Consider the following 17,771-nt stretch of genomic DNA (forward strand, 5'->3'; position numbering starts at 1 on the left):
CTGTTATGAACATTTGTGTGACGATGTTTTGTTGGGCATAGTTACATAGAAAAAACCTATACCAATTCCAGTACAGTTCAGTGACATTGATTTCATTCTTAAAGTTGTATAATCATTGTCACATTTATTTTCTGTGTTGTCCCTCCGCCCATTAACATAAACTCGGCATCTCCCTTAGGTTTCTATGTACGCTTCCATGTTGCCGCTGTCTCTTTGGTTATATATATATATATACATGTATATATATCTGAAAGCATTAGGCTGAAAGTATTCATTCTTTACTAGTAAGCTAATCTATTGTATATCTTTAAGAAGACTTCAGGCAGTATTTTTAGTTTAGCATATAAAGATTATCTCAGGCCAGTAGTTTTCTGGGGTTCATCCTCTAGCAAGTCTGGTTGCTATGAGAATATTAAATTTTGGTCTACATTGTTCCCCCTTTTGATCAGGATTCATCTATAGACTCTGGTCAAAATATTTAATAATAACAGTTATTCTGGTCTTATGCAAAGGATGCCGTTGTCTAGTAAACATTCCAATAAGTGTCTTTGGGTACATGTATGCCTGCATTTCTGTTGCGAATACACAGGATTAGAGTTCTTTGATCAATGGTGGGGGGATCATACTCCATTTTAGTATGTATGACAAGAGTGTGTGTGAAGAACCTCCTCTGGCTCCCAAGACTGATTGCCACAAAGCAGAGTGGTCAGATGTGCCTCTACTCTCCCCTGTCTTTAACCTATTCTGACACCAACCATCCCTCCTGTGGCACTCCACTTCTTGGTGGGGTTCGATAAATCCTTGCAATGGCCATACAGAACCCACAGGTGATGCTCACAATTATAGGGTTTATTAAGGAAGTTAATTTGAATTATACTGGAGGAGAATATTTGAAGTACCATGGACTACTAAAAGTACAAACTGGTTTGTCTTAGGAGAGGTACAGCCAGAGTTTTCCTTAGAGGCAAGGATGGTGAGACTTCATCTTAAATACTTGGAACATATTGTTAGGAGAGACCAGTCCCTAGAGAAGCACATCATGCTTGGTAAAGTGGAGGGGCAGTGAAGAATAGAAAGGCCCTCAATGAGTGGGCTCAAGCATGGGAATTGTGAGGAGGGTGCAGGACCAGGCAGTGTGCTCTTCTGTTGTGCCTAGAGTAAATAATAAGAACAACAATTGAGGTGAGAAATGCTCTGGATACAGTTGGTAAGTCAAGACAGTTTCTTTGCTGTGCTAACACACAGGCCTTTCTTTGGCCCTCTGCCACTTGACCTGGCCTCTGTCCTGCTCCGGCAAAGTTACAGTGCCATTTTAGGGCTGCCAATGAATGCCCATACGCCATACTACTTCACCATAAGCTTCAGCCTAAAAGCACTCAGTTCCAGCTCTGTGGTCCCACTCCCCTAATTAAATGTTCAGAGGTACCCTCTCCCTAAGCTAGCTAGCTGCCTGCCCCAAAGCACTCAGCTTTACCCTCTGTGGGCTGGCAAGTCTACCACTCTGGCTCCTGGTTCTGCTGCTGTTCTGCCACTCCTCTGTTGACACAGCTGTCTCTTGGACCAAAGAGGCTTAATGTGCAGTGGTCTCAGGGTCCAAGGCATACACTCCACTCCTGCCTCCCCCTCTAGCTGGGAGTGAGATCCTGCTGCTTTCATACCCAGCAGTATGTCAGTCAGAGTTAACCCTAGTCACTGACTCACAGCTGAATCCTACCCAGTCAGAATTTTATCCCCTTACTCAGACACATCAGGACAAAGGTCATTCAGTGGGAATAACAGGATCTGGCTAGAAGTCATATTACTCTCTGCATTGTAATTCACAGTTTGCAGTTTGTAAGAGGTATCTTAAGGTGTGCCACATTAAGTCACCCTAGTGTTCTAGTGCCTGAGAAATATTTGTTCTTGATACTGACACAGTAATTTACACTCATTAGGTTAATGCTCATCAGAATGAATCCAAGTGTTAGATCATCATAATCGGTGTGTTAAGTGGAAATCAGTTGTGGACAATTTGGTGATTCCATTTTTTAATTGAATCTAAATTATTTTTTATGAAACCAAAGAACTAAGCAGTTCTGCAGACTCTGCCTCATTAGTAACACTATAGGACAGAGAACTGCTTCGTAGGGTAGATTTCTAAGCCTGTAAAAACTACAGAATCTTGCCACACATGTGCAGCAGCTGGTGGTTTCAAGATGCCAGCACTTGTTATAAACTTATTTAAATACAGATTTTCCTTCTCAAAAGCCTAAGCCCACTGCCATTAAATTGATTCCAACTCATTGGAGGGTATTGCTAAAAATGTTTTCCCAGTTCGTAGGCTCTCTTATTACTCTCTTGGTGAATTCCTTCTATGTACACAGGTTTTATCTTCAGTATATCTCACTTGTCAATTTGTGCCTCCTCTGTATTTGTGTCCTTCCCTATTTCTGATTGCCTATGTATTCCTTGCTCCAAAGTTCTCAGGTTGGCCCCAATTCCCTCATTGATGACCCTAATAATTTGGAGTTTTACCTCGAGGTCTGTGATCCACCTTGAGTTTATTCTTGTGCATGGAGTAAGATATGGGTCTTGCTTCATTTTTCTGCAGGTAGATAGCCATTTTTTTTTCCAGCACCACTTGTTGAATAGGGCATCTGCTTCTCACTGGATATTTTTTGGACCCTTATCAAAGATGAGTTGTCTGTATGTTGATGATTTTGTTTCTGGGTTTTCAGTTCTTTTCCATTGGTCTGAGTATCTGTCATTATACCAATACCATGAGATTTTGACCACTGTGGCTGTATAATATGTGCTAAATTCAGGTAAAGCAAGCCCTCCCACTCTGTCCTTCTTCTTAAGGAATTCTCTGCTAATTCTGGCCTTCGTCCCTTTCCATATGAAATTGGTAATCAGTTTTTCCATTTCTTTGAAGAACGATGAGGGTAATTGTATCGGGATTGCATTAAACTTATATAGTGCCTTTGGCAGAACTGACATCTTGACTATATTGAGTCTTCCAATCCACGAGCATGGGATATCCTTCCATTTGTTGAGGTCGCTCTTGGTTTCTTATAATAGTGTCCTGTAGTTTTCCTCATACAGATATTTTGTTCTTTAACTCAGATATATCCCTAGATCTTTCCATTTGTGCTTGGCTATTATGAAGGGTACCACATTTTTGATCTCCTCTTCTGTGGTCTTATCCGATGTGTATAGCAGTCCAATAGACTACTGTTTGTTGATCTTGTACCTTTCCACTCTGCCATATTCGTCTATTGCTTCCAGTACTCCCCTTGTGGAGCTTTTGGGATTTTCCACATATAAAATCATATCATCTGCAAATAATGATAGTTTCACCTCTTCCTTCCCCAGGTGAATACCTTTGATGTCTTTTCTTTGCCTTATGCTGTTGGCCAAAACCTCCATTATGTTGTTAAAGAAGAATGGGGACAAGGGGCATCCTTGTTTGCTCTCCCTTTTCAGTAGGATTGTGTTTGTCTTTTCTCCATTTACTGTCACATTGTGTGGTATTAACTGGGGGATGCCAGCCCCCACCACTAATCACAAGTTCAATAAGTATAATTGCACGGTTGAGATATATAAATATTAAAGTCATCGAGAGCATGAGAGATAAAAGAGATATTGCAATAATGGAATCAGACACATTTCATGGTAGCAATGCTCACCTCAGCCCCACTTGGTGGTCCATGTGAAGAGAGGGGGAAGAGAAGGAGGACAAGGGGACAGGGAAATGGGGAAGGCGAGGGGGAACTGATAAGAGGTCAAGGGAGGAGCCGAGAGTGTGGGAGGGATCTCTTGTTAACCCAGGTCTATATGTCTTTGGGGGGGCGCGTGAAAGCCCACTAATTACAGGTAAAGACATAACGTCACATGAAGGGGTTGCACTATAGGTTATACAGCAATGAGAGGGGGTGGTCTAGGGACATACACGCAATAGGAAGAGGAGAGATTGGAGGGTATACATGTGACAAGATGGGCGGATCCTAGATTTAGGATGGCAGCTTAACTCTGACCTGTTCTCTGGATGTCCATAGGAACCATTTTCAGTAGGGTGTGAACTCCACCTACAGGAGCCAAATTGATGACTACAGACCTGTTGATTTGGCTGATTTGTCATACATAGCTTGTATTATCTTGAGGAACTTTCCTTCCATTCCTGTCTTCTCAAGTGTCTTGAACAGGAATTGGTGTTAAATGTTGTCAAATGCTTTTTCCGCATCGATGGATATTATCATGTGGTGTTTACAGTTTTTCATGTCAATGTGGTGAATGCTACTAAGGGTCTTTCGTATGTTGAACCATCCCTGCATCCCTGGTGTGAATCCCACTTGGTCGTGGTGAATTACTTGTTTTATATATACTTTTTTGTTCTATTGACCAGTATTTTGTTAGGGATTTTTCCATCAATGTTCATTAAAGATATTGGTCTATAGTTCTCGATTCTTGTGGGATCCCTGCCCAGTTTCAGTATCAGCATTATACTAACTTCATAGAAGGAGTTTGGGAGCTTGCCGTCTTTTTCTGTGTTCTAGAAAAGTTTGTGAAGGATTGGTGTCAGTTCTTCCCTGAATGCTTGGTGGAATTCTCCTGTGAAGCCATCTGGTCCAGGGAATTTTTTTTAGTTGGTAATCCCTTGATAACCTTGTCTATTTCTTCTATTGCTATGGGTCTGTTGAGATTATTGACGTCCATCGGGGATAGTCTAGGGAGAGATTGTTTTCCAAGAATTTGTCCATGTCTCCAAGTTGTTGAATTCATTGGAATACAGTCCTTTGTAATACTGTGCAGTTATCCTTTTGATTTCGCTAGGGTCTGTTGTAATGGCCCTTCTTTTATCCCTCATCCTTGCTATTGAGATTTGTTCCCTTATTTCTTTGGTTAGGCTTGCCAACAGTCTGTCGATCATGTTTATACTTTCAAAGAATCAACTTTTAGCAGCATTAATTTTTTCCATAGTTTTCTTATTTTCCCTCTCCTGATTCTCAGCCCTGATTTTTATTATTTATTTTCCTTTACTATGAGTAGATTGTCCTGTTGACTCTGGTCTAGTTGTTGTAGATTTTGTGCAAGTATATCAATCATAAGTCTCTCTTCCTTTTTCATATGTGCGTGTATTGCTATGAAACTTCCTCTGATAACTGCCTTTGCTGTGTCCCATAAGTTTTGGTACGTCATGTTCTCATTCTCATTGGTTTCTAGAAATTTCCTAATTTCCTCTCTGATCTGGACCAGTTCTCACTCCTTTTACAGTAGAAAGTTATTCATCCTCCAATTGTTTGTTTTCTTCATCTTCTGTTTGTTGATTTCCAGCCGTATGGAACAGTGGTCAGAGAGAGGTCTGTATGATGTCAATGTGTTTTAATTTATATAGATTCACGTGGGCTTGAACAGGTTTCTTTTTGTATTTGATTGAAAAGCTCTGTAAATTATCTATCAGGTCAAATTGTCTAATAATAGTGTTTATATCTCTAGCCCCTTGTTGAGTTCTTTCCTTGTGATCTATCTTTCTCAGAGAGCAATGTATTGAAGTATTGAAACCACCAACTATAATTATTGAGGCTGTGATTTATTTTTTCACCGTTTGGAGTGTTTGGTTGACGTATTTAGCGGGTCTCTTGTTCGGGCAATATATGTTTAAATTGCTTTGTGGTTCTTTGTCTACCGTTCCCTTGAGCGTTAAATAGTGTCCCTCCTTATCTCTTTTTGATTTGCACTTTATGGTCAATTTTAACTGAGATTAGGATTGCAACCCCTGCCTTTTTTGAATTCTGTTTGCTTGTTATACCTTTCTCCAGCCTTTGATTCTCAGCCTATTTTTGTCTGTAGTCTTGAGCTATGTCTCCTGTATGCAGCAGATTGATGGGTTGTGTTTTCTATGCCAGTCTGCTAGCCTCAGTATTTTAATGCCCGAGTTTGGTCCATTAATATTCAGGTTATTATCTCCATCTATGGACTCTGATGTTATCTTACACCTTTTGTGTTGGGTGTTTTTTACTTCCCTTTCTTAACAGTGTGTTGTACATGTGTGTGTGGTTCATTCTGGACTTCTTTCCACCCTTAAGCCAATGCTATCTTGCCGGCTGTTTTCTCGTTGCCCTCTGGGTGGGGTTGTTCTGTGTGGCAGTCTCTTATTTATGCTTGGTGAGTGCTGTTCTTCTGCCCATACTGGGTGGGTAAGGATCTTTTGTAGGGCTCGGTTTCTTCTAATGTATTCTTTGAATTTTTCCTTGTCTGGGAAGAGACTTACTTCTCCATCTATCTTGATAGATAATTTGGCTGGTTAGAGTATTCTTGGGTTTGTGTTGTTTTCCTTCAACTTTTGGAATATGTTACTCCACTCTCTCCTCTTCGTCATAGTTTCTGCTGATAGGTCTGGTCTGAGCATATTCTTATTTGGGAACCTTTGTATGTGATTGCTTGTTTTACACTAGCTGCTCTGCTTGGCTGTCCTCTAGGTCACAGGTGCAGTTCTCTGCCTCCTCCAGTCGATTGGCAAAGTCCATGAATCTGCTACTGGTTTTTGTGACCTCGTCCCTTGTAAATAAGCTCTTGTATTTCCCTTTGGTGTGTGGAATTTATCTCCTCCATCATTTCATCCTTTTTATGTATTGTTCCCCTCATAGCCAGTATGACTCCAAGCAACATTCTGAAAATTTCTTTCTGTGGCCTATCAATGTCTGCTCTTTCTATGCACATTGTTAGGTTCAGGACATCTACCATTACCTTTTGTTTCTCCTGTTTTGAGGTTGAGGTTCTTGGGGCTGATTGCTGTTGACGTTGCGTTGTTTAGAGGAGCCAGGTGCCATTTTCCAGGTAGTTGAAGAGCACTGGCTCCTTCTGGATGACTTATAGGAATGCTGCTTCTTCCTGCCTGCAGTTAATTTCACTATGGAATTGGCCTACCACTAGATCCTCCTGTGGCTTCACTCTTTCCCTAGTAAACCAGTATTCTGTTATTTGGAGGGCAAGTTGGATGGACCTATCAGGGAACACAGATTGGGTTGTTGTAGACGCACGAGGATGGTGCTATACTGGGTGATCTCACGAGAAGCTTTCATGGCATGGCCCACGGCAGCTTGGGGCACCACAGAGGGCCTGCAGGGCTTCCTGCTGCAACAGGAGTGCCACATAAGGCTGGTGGGTTCCCAGCTCTAGTCTAGAGCACCTCAAATGGTGGGTGGAATTACTTTGGTCAGGTAGATTGCTGTGGAGGTTGACAGAGGTTCCTGCTGCAGCGTGGAGCTGCCTTAGGCCGTGTGAGGCTCTATAATAGGGAGGAGGAAGTTAGCTCAGTCACTTGGGACCACAGAGGACAGATAGGAGCTCCCCCAGCAACCCAAGCAGGATTTCCCCCAAAGAAGGTGGGTGGAATTGCTCAGTCAAATGTCAAGCAATGCAGAGTGCAGGCGGGCAGAATTTCCCCGGAAGAAGTTGTGCAGAATATTCCCTGGCAGAGGGTGGGTGCCAGCCTCACATTATGCTGCAGAGGATGGAGTGCTCCCAGCTGGGTGGAGTGCAGACGAAAATGCCTTAGGCTAAAGGGAGTTCTGGAGGTCGGCAGTGGAAATGATAAAAAAGGGAAGAGAAAATGAGAAAGAAACTAAGCCCCCTGAGACTGTGGGGAGATAGAAGTGAGGGAAACGAAGGTAACATGATATCTGAGCCCTGAGGCAGCAGCAAGCTGTGGCTGTTTTAACACATTGTGGATGGATCCCGATTTTACTCGTGTTTCACGCGCCATCTGTTACGAATGGATCATGAGATAACTCGTGATTTCTACATGCTGTCTTCAGATGCCATCTGCTTGGATATATTTTAACTACTTTGTCTATTTAGGTGCTTGCATCAGTAGTGAATGTATCAAGCTTGATTGTCTTCATGTTCTTTTTATTTAGCATTTTTTGTTCAATCAAATAGTTATCTGTTTGAATTGTTTTGGAAGGAGATGTGCACTTATCACGATCAAACTTCAGTGAAATGTAAAACATCACATAAATCACTCAAGTGGTCTCTTGTTATACAAAAGGGCATGAAGAAATTCTTAGCCCTAATTCTCCTAATTTTTCAAAGTAATATGGATTATGTTGATTATATTTACAAGAAGTTCATCATTTCATGAAGATTATAGTTCATAAAAATAATAATGTTCCCAGCAAGGGAATGGAGCGGCAAGGTCCCCAGGGAATGCTGAAGGTGGACTTTGGGGCCAGGGCGTGGTGCCCCAACAGACTGGACTGGGAAACACTCCTAAAGGCCAATATACGATCCTTGAACTAACTACAAGCTTTTCTTTCTTGTGTTTTGTTTTGTTCTTTGTCAGTGGTTTGTTGTTGTTTTGCTGTATATTGTTCCTAAGTTTTGCTCTGTCTTGTTTTTGTGCATGTTTTTATATCCGCAGGTCTGTCTAAATAGTATAGTCTGGATGAACAATCTAGAGGAGAAAACAATGGGACCGACAGTTCCAGGGGGACATGGGAGAGGGGGAGGTGGGGGGAAAGGAAGTGGTGTTAAACCCAGGGACAAGGGAACAACAAGTGATCTAAATTGGTGATGAGGTGGGTGTGGAAGGCCTGGTAGGGCATGGTCAAGGGTAATGTAACCAAGAGGAATCGCTGAAACCCAGGTGGGGACTGAGCATGATAGTGGGACAGGCGGATAGTCAAGGGAAATAGAGGAAAAAGCTTGGAGGCAAAGGGCATTTATAGAGGTCTAGATAAAGGCATGTACATATGCAAATACATTTATATATGATGATGGGGAAATAGATCTATGTGCCTATATTTACAGGTTTAGTATTAAGGTAGCAGAAGGATATTGGGCCTCCACTCAAGTATTCCCTCAATGCAAGAATGCTTTCTTTCATAAAATTGGCATTCTATGATGCTCACCTTCCTGAAAGAACCGCTGAAGACAACGTGGATGCATAAGTAAATGTGTTGAAGAAAGCTGATGGTGCCCGACTATCAAAAGATATAGCATCTGGGGTCTTAAAAGCTTGAGGGTAAACAAGCGCCTATCTAGTTCAGAAGCAACAAAGCCCACATGGAAGGACACACCAGCCTGTGTGATCACGAGGTGCCGAAGGGATCAGTTATCAGGCATCAAAGAACAAAAAAATCATATCATTGGGTGCTCACCTCCATGATCAGGTATAAGTCATCATCAGAAGAAAAAAAATCTTACCATGGTGAATGAGGGGGGAAGTGCAGAGTGGAGACCCAAAGCCCATTTGTTGGCCACTGGAGATCCCCTTGCAGAAGGGTCTAGGGGTGGAGATGAGCCAGTCAAGGTGCAATGTGGCAATGATGAAGAAAACAGCTTTCCTCTAGTTCCTAAATGCTTCCTCCCCCCTTCCCCCACTATCATCATCCGAATTCTACCTTGCAAGTCTGGCTAGACCAGAGGATGTACACTGGCACAGATAGAAACTGGAAACAGGGAATCCAGGTGGATGATCCCTTCAGGACCAGTGTTATGAGAGGCGATACTGGGAGGGTAGAGGGAGAGTGGGTTGGAAAGAGGGAACCGATTACAGGGATCTACATGTGACCTCCCTGGGGGATGGACAACAGAAAAGTGGGTGAAGGGAGACGTCGGACAGGGCAAGATATGACAAAATAATAATTTATAAATTATCAAGGGCTCATGAGGGAGGGGGGAAAATGAGGACCTGGTGCCAGGGGCTTAAGTGGAGAGCAAATGTTTTGAGAATGATGTGGGCAATGAATGTACAGATGTGCTTTACACAATTGATGTATGTATGGATTGTGATAAGAGTTGTATGAGCCCCTAATAAAATTATTTTTAAAAAGTAATAATGTTCTGCATACATTGCAAAATAGTTTCATAATGTGAGATGTTTTATACACAAAAACAGTTTTAAATAAATATGATAAAAAGTTGATGAGATGTAAACCCATTTATGGTTTAATGCAAAAGAATCCTAACAACCGAAAAAATAATCTGCCACTTGGGTTAAGTTGGTAAGAAAAATACCCGGTGTTTAATTTGTTGAGATATAGCCCCTGCATGACTACAAATGATCTCTGCTCAGCGGAGACAGTGGCGGGACTAAGGTCAAACCCTAGCCAGCCTCTACCATGGTAAACCAAAAGCCCAGCCCTTCACAAACTAGTGGATCTCTGCCTACTGATATTTATGATGGTGCTCCTGCGACCTGGCAGTGTGGGGTTTCCCTCTTGGTAACTCTACTGCGCTGATTTCTGCTGCGTCCTGATATGTTTTACTCAGTCGCCATCTTCCCAGAAGTCCCCGGAAGTACCTTTTCAGTCTGTTTCTTTTATGGTACCTTAAAAGATGTCACTAAAATTCTAGAACCCATGTGGTAAGATATAATAAGAAGGTTAAGATATGAGACAACAATGGTATTTATTTCAGTAATTTATTTGGTGTGTGTATTACTCAAGATACTCTGCATTATGTATGTGTGCCTGTGCAATTGTGTGTAAAATTGCACGCATATGTAATAGTAAACTAAAAAAACCCAACTCACTGCCATTGAGTCAACTCACGTTCATATCGACCCTATAGGACAAAGTAGAAGTAACAGCCTCAGTAGGTTTCCAGGAGTAATGCATTATAGGAGTAGAAAGCCAAGTCTTTTTCCAAGGAGCAGTTACATATATCTAGATGGATGGATAGAAATATAGATTATACTAGTAACCCCTACAAATTTTGCATTATCTTTATTATAAACGTAAAAACTTTATAGATGAGGAGCCAGGTTTTAAGAAATTGTATTAGTCCAGGTTGACTAGAGAAACAAATCCAGACACTCCTGTAAGTGTAAGAGAGGACTTTATCACGAAGTACTTAGGCATCAATAAAACAGCCCAGTCCAGATCAAGTCCCTACGTTTGATATTAGCCCATAAGTCCGATAGTAGTCCATGAATTCCTCTTCAGAATCAAACGTCACATGCAGAGATGCCAAATGCATGAAGATCGTAGGTCAGTGGGTAAGTCCTGTGTGGCGATGGAAGCATCTTCAGGGCTCTGGCTGCCATCAGTGTGGCTCCCCATGGCTTGTCAACAGGATTGGGAAGCAGAAAGAAATAGTGGCCCACCTTTTCTGATGGCAGAATCAAGGGAGTGGCAGTTCCCAGGATCCTCGTGAGAAGACCACACCCACAAGGAAGCAGCTTCAGGCTGTGACTGATTGACAGGCTAGACTCCATCCCTTATTAAGTTGACATGAAATTATGTAACTACCACAGAAATCAAGTAATCCCATGTAGGAAGTGAAGATGTCAGGCTTTGAACTTGGAAATAACTCCTAAGGCTAAGGGCTTTCCTTCCACTCATAGTTTTCTAAACTGATTTGGCCTGCCGGCCCCATTTCAGAAAAAAACTACTCCGCACCCCCCTGGCAGTCAGAAGCTTTTGTACTCTTGTGTATATAATCCCGAATAAAGTGTAGCTATTCGTTTTGGGAGCTCCCTGGGTCATTCTGAAGAGCCCTGGTGGCGTCATGGTTACTCGAAACAACAATGAGGCTTTTAAGAGAGTTGAGTCTCAGAAACTCACAGGGGCAGTTCTACCCTGCTCTTTAGGGTCGCTGTGAGTTGTGTTCCGCTTGATGGCAGTGAGTTTGGTTGGGATCCTCTCGGCACCTCCCAGCGGGCAGTCTCACCCACTTTGGGAAGCAATAATTCTGTTCTATGCCCCAGAGTATTTTGAGAATCCTCATGCCTCTTTGTGCCTCTATTTAATGGTCACTTTGAAATGTGCAAGCCTGTCTGAGGTAGGAAAATTATGTGCTACAGCCCGATAATTGTAGAGCTCACTCTGAGGAAGCGTAGGCAACGGCTAGTAATATTTTTAGTGTCCTTTTTCTGCACACATTGTCTAAATACCAGACTCCAGAATATGAACTATTGTTAGAGACACTATTTTAGAAAGTTGACTTATTTATTGTGTCAGCTTTCTATAGATATTAATGAAATGTCAAAAATCTGTGGCATCGGGTTTTAAAACTTTCATCTTTACCAAATGTCGCAGACTTTGAGACTTTTGGAATTTTTTGCTATAAGCTCCCCTATTCTAGTAACGAGCATGTTTCATCAATAGGAAACAAGTCTGACATCTGTTAAAGATTTTGAAGTTAAGCATCATGTGTGATAAGTCAGCAGCTATTAATAGGTGAGGATACCCATGGTAAAGCCACTGCCTCCACCTTTCCTATAGGAACTCGTTTGTGGTGTTTGTTTACCATCTACATATTGGAGGGATGGCAACTACAGATCATCCTGCACAGCCTTATCACTTCCCATCAGAATCTTTGCAGTAGCCTCTGGCTGGCTTTGCTGCCATTCCTTCCATGTTCAAGTTCCTCCTATACACTGCTACTGGTGTGATTTTTTTCTAGAATACACATGTGAAAAGTAGACCCCTCTAGTCTTTGGTCTAGTCCCAAACTTATTTTTTTATTGTGGATTGAATGAAGGTTTACAGAATAGATCAATTTTCCATTCAATAATTCATACACGTTTTGTTTCATCTCATTGGTTGCGATCCAAACAATGTACCATCACTTGTCGCACTTCCTGCTTTTGTTTCATACTTCCTTCCTTCCATCTTCCGTAACCCTTCAGAACATTGTCTTTGGGTAGGTGCTGCCCCTTTGATCGCAAATGGTCAGTTCTTCTAAGATGTTATTCCCATTATAGCCCCATCTGTTGTTTGTCTAAAATTCAGCCATAGGCTCAGGTGTGCTACCAGTGTCTTTTTCAACCAGTAGGTCTGTTCTTTTTTCTAATCCAAATTCCTAAAGAGTCTTTCACAGTAGGATTCAGTTTGTATTTCTGCACTTCAGTTTGCACCGAATCTGGGCTGAGCAAAGCCCCCCTTTTTTTTCTTCACACTTTGCTCCTTTTGCACATGCTTCTTATCTACGGGAGAATGCCCTTCTCCTCTTTTACCTGGCAGGCTTCCAATCCTTCTGCAAGGGCTGCTTAAACTGCACCTCTTACACAGTTTTCTCTGATGCCTCATGTGTGTTGGTGTTTCGGTGCCATCGAGTTGGTTCTGTCCCACCACGACCCTCTCCACAACAGGACGCCTCCCGTCCTGTGCCATCCTCACAGTTGTCTCTGCTTGCGCTCATTGTTGCAGGCTCTGTGTCTGTCTGTCTCTGTGAGGGCCTTCCTCTCTTATACGGCCTCTCTACTTGCTGCCTCAGAGACCCTTTATTGGTGTCTGGTACACATTTCTGCTTGTTAAGATGATTTATACCAACTTAAGACTTGTTTATAAATCTATTTCTGTGACAACAATAACTCCTAGAAGATAAGAAACCTTCATCGTCATTATGTGATGGCAATGGAGCCCTGGTGGCATGCTGGGTTGTGCTGGTCTGCTGCTAACAGTGAGGCCAGCAGTTTGAAACCACCAGGTGCTCTGCAGGAGAAAGATAGGTTAGAAGGAGTTACTGCCTAGGAAACCCACGGGGCAGTTCTAGTCTGTCCTATAAGGTTGCTATCAGAATTGACTTGATGGCAGTGAGAGTAACAGGAAAGAAGAAAAAATTATAGTCCTTGCTATGTGTTTAAGATGAAAGGCCTATGTATAAACCACTTAAGGGAAACTTGGAAAAAATACATTTTGACACTGAAAGGGACATTTTTATTAGTAAAGCAGCATATTTTCTGATTCTAGGAATACAGCTTAATAAATACTGTAACACATGATTTGCCAGAAAAACAGAAGTCACTCAAAGTATCTCAAACAGAGTGGTTTAATACAAAGAATCAGGGGACTACAATTCTTGAGAACTCGAGGAGTGAAGGGGATGCGGTTTTGCTGCCCAGTGATGACCCGTGAGAGCCCCCATTGGTCATCTGCTGCCGTCCGCTCAGGCAGGAGCCTTGTGGCCAAGAAAGAAATCACCTCAAAACGTACCCAATTTAAACCCCCACCACCTTATCTTTCGGAATCCTGTAAATCACCAGGACTCGGCTAAGTAATTCCCTGCTTCGCATGATGTCTGAGCCGAGAGGCCTCCGCAGCTGCAATGAAATGTCCTGGGTGGCTCATGCACATGGCTGGCAATGGGCTCTGAGTGTCAGCTGGGGTCCTGGTGGGAATGGTCCGCTGCATCATGACAATGGCTTCTCATCATTTAGCCTCGCCAGGTGGCGCGGGCTTCTTAGAGAACAGCGAGATTCCAAAAGCATCTCAAACGAGCACTCCCAGGCCAAAGAAGTGGAAGCTACCAGTCTTTTAAAAAGAAGCCCCAGGTTCGGTAGGCCCAGATAATCACTTCCACTACCTTCTGTTGGGTAGGGCAAAGGGAGGGCCCGGCCAGGTTCAGCGGGAGAGGCTGTCAAGCATATCAGAAGGGGATGGGTTGTCAGGAACCGCTTTAGGAGACTGACTACCACATCTCTCTGTACCTGCCTCTTCCCTTTCCCCTGTTCCTGAACAACTTGTACTATAAGGTCCCTCTTACCTTTGAGCTCCTATGTAGTCTTCCTGATGCCCATTGGGTCGTCAGTGACCCCTTCCTCTGTATAAATCCATGCTGTGGGATGTATTTTGATTTTTGTATCTGCCATTACTTATAATTTACGGTAATTGTTCACTTATTTTTCTGGGAAAGAGAGTGCCTGGGGAACTAACCATTGCCATTATCCCTGTATCCATGGAAACCCCCATAGTAAAACCTTTTTAGCCCTGTGCATTTTTAAGCATCGGCTGTGGCCAGTACTAATTTAGCCTAGTGTTCCACACCATCTGTTCTCAAGTTACAGTGTTGAACTTTAACACACAGGGGGTGGGGGTTGGGTACTTGCCATCCGTCCGCTCTGACTCGTGTGCAGAGTAGAACTGCCCCCCAGGCTTTCCAAGGCTGTGTGACCTTGGGGAAGCACATCACCAGGCCTGTCATCAGAAGCTACTCTGGTTGGGCTTGAAACACCAACCTTTCAGCTAGTAGTCAATTGTTGACACCTTCCAGAAACTTCTGCATAGGAGGCACTTAGTGACAATTCTGTGGTAATAGTGACAAAAGAAAATAATTACATTTCAAGCACTGGGTGTAAGAAGAAAGGACCATGGGTGAGTCAATTAAACATTTCAGGGAAACGTGTGTTTTAGCCTTGAGAGACTTCGATTTATTGGGAAAGTCATTTTTCTCCCATTATAGAATGCACTCTGGTCCTAGGAATACCAAATAAAATGTTAAACTATTTAATTAATCAGAAAAGTAGAGGCCACTTGGGGTATTTGAAGCAAGAAGAAATTTAATAAAGATAAAACCGCTCCATCGGCTGGAGAACCAAAAAGGTTGGGGATAGGGGTGGTCATCGGAGTGGGAAAGGGGAGGGGGTTGTGTGGCAACGAGGACTGATGGGAAGCCACTTCCCCTGGAGCCTGATTGCTAATTCTGCAGGATTCAGCTGTGCAAGGTCCCACTCTGCCGCTCCTCTGACCCTCATGGCTAAGCCTTCATAAGGATCCCACCTCTGCTGCCACCAGATATTCCAAGAGTCCCCACCATAGGAAGAGAGAACACGAGCCTGCTGGTGCCGCTACCACCCAGTCCTAGGTTATGCTTGTCTCCCATCTGTTGCCCAGGCGAACAGCTGAGCCAGACCATAGACTGGACGGGAGGCTGCTGAGTGCACACCAGTATCTAGACCACGGCATTGGGAACACAGCTCACCCAAGGAACCCAGTCACCAGAGAGCTCACCTTCTTCTGCTCGGACTGGAATTGGACGTTAGAAGCATTTCAGTCTGCGTTTATTGTTTGTTATAATCCATTTTAGAACCTTAAAAAAAAAAGTCCTCCATTTTGTTGAATAACTAACGTTAAGGCTGAACTTTCTTCCTCGTGCTCAACTTCACAAAAGTACAAAGGTGCAAAAGTACAAAGATAATCTGAATGTTTGGAAGTGTGTGCACACACGCACAGTACAATGCTTGACATTGTCTATAATAACCTGTATGACAAGAGTGTTGTAGTTTATGGAAATGGAAGGGTTTTTACAACCTAGTCCAAGGGGGCTTCAAATGACCTTTTGATTCCATTTTTTCCCCCCATGAACGTTTGGAAGCCCCTTTCAGTTGGTCAAAGTGTAACTACAACTCTCCGACGCCTTTGCACTAAAGCCACGGACACTTAGTATTCCCTCCACCTCGTAGAATGTTTATTTATGAAGCATGTATCTACTAGACAGTGGGTCTACCAAGAAGAATAAAGCCAGATTTCCTCCTGTAACGCCTCAAGAAGAAAGAGGATGAGCAAATGGTTACATACTTATTGTAAGGATATTAATAAGAGATGGAAATTATGAACAAAACCACTTGAAAAGTGAAATTTAAATTTTCATAAGACACTTGAAGTTTATTTAAAATTACTCAAGAAGATGCCATGTATAAGGTTAAAAAAAACACTGGCTTTGTAGTGATAAACATCTCAGGCAGTTACAAGTAAGGGTTTTTCAGATGGTTTTTTTCTTTAAATGTATATAAAATGCCCACCTTGGAAAATACTGAATAATATAAAGAGGCTGCATCAATGGACTTGGGTATAGGAACAATTGTGAGGATGGCATAGGAGCGTGCAATGTGTTGCTCTGCTGTGCTTAGGGGTCACTAGGGGTCGGAGTCATCAATAGCACCTAACAAGAACAACAGTCATCCCATGGGAGAAAGACATGGCCGGCTGCCCCGTACAGATTCACAACCTAGGACCAGTTATGATATATCCTGTTTGACTGCTATGAGTCAGAATTGATGTGGCTGGGGGTTTGGTTTTGTGTTTTTTTGTTTTCCACACAGATTTTCATTTAAAATACTACATAGTGTTTTGTGGTAAGAGTATTAAGTGAATGCCGTGTTGGGTAGGGAGAAGGATCTGCTACAATTCCTAAATCTGTGTCATGAAAATTACTAATGAAACCCCCCGCCTCACCTGAAAAGGAAAAACTCTTTAACCTACCAATTTACATCAGTCCCTCTAACCAATGATCGGAGCCTGTTGGCATAGTGCATTACAATATCAGCTACAAACCGCAAGCTCGGCCATTAGAACCCCCAGCCACTTCCGAGGAGAAAGATGAGATTTTCTGCTCCTGTCAAGATTTACAGCTTTGGAAACCCAAAGAGGCAGTTCTACTCTGACCTATAAAGTCCCTGGTCAGAATTGACTGGAGAGCAATGAGTTTACTAAGTACTGGTTACTGTGATAAAAACCGGGAGAAAGACGGGGCTTTCTACTCCTGTAAAGAGTTACAGTCTTGGAAACAAGCAGAGGCCGCTCCACCCTGTCCTGTAGGGTCGCTATGAGTCGGCATCAACTCAATGGCTGTGAGGTTGAGGGAGGGACGATGAGAACAGGGGCCTCACCAACCTCACTGTGCACTTGTGAAATGGCAAGATTTCATGCTGAGAGACTGAAGAATTGGAGCGGTGTCGGCAGGGCAGGGCAGGTCCTCCTGGTCACGTGGAAATGAGCTACTAGGTGGTCAAGGGCTATGCTTACCAAAACAAAAACAAAACACTGACAATCCCCAAACTTATGGGATGATATTAAAGGATTTCAATATTTTAATAGTTTTATTGGCCCATAATCCACATACAATGCAAAAGTTCAATCATATCAAGAAGAGTTGTACAATCATTATCACAATTTTAGACCATCTCCTCCTTTCTTGCATTCACTGTTATTAGCTTCTTTTTTTAAAACATCATTTTATTGGAGGCTCATACAAATCATCCCAATCCATACATACAGAAGGATTTC

This window comes from Tenrec ecaudatus, chromosome 1 (assembly GCF_050624435.1).
Source record: "Tenrec ecaudatus isolate mTenEca1 chromosome 1, mTenEca1.hap1, whole genome shotgun sequence".
Lineage (NCBI taxonomy): Eukaryota > Metazoa > Chordata > Mammalia > Afrosoricida > Tenrecidae > Tenrec > Tenrec ecaudatus.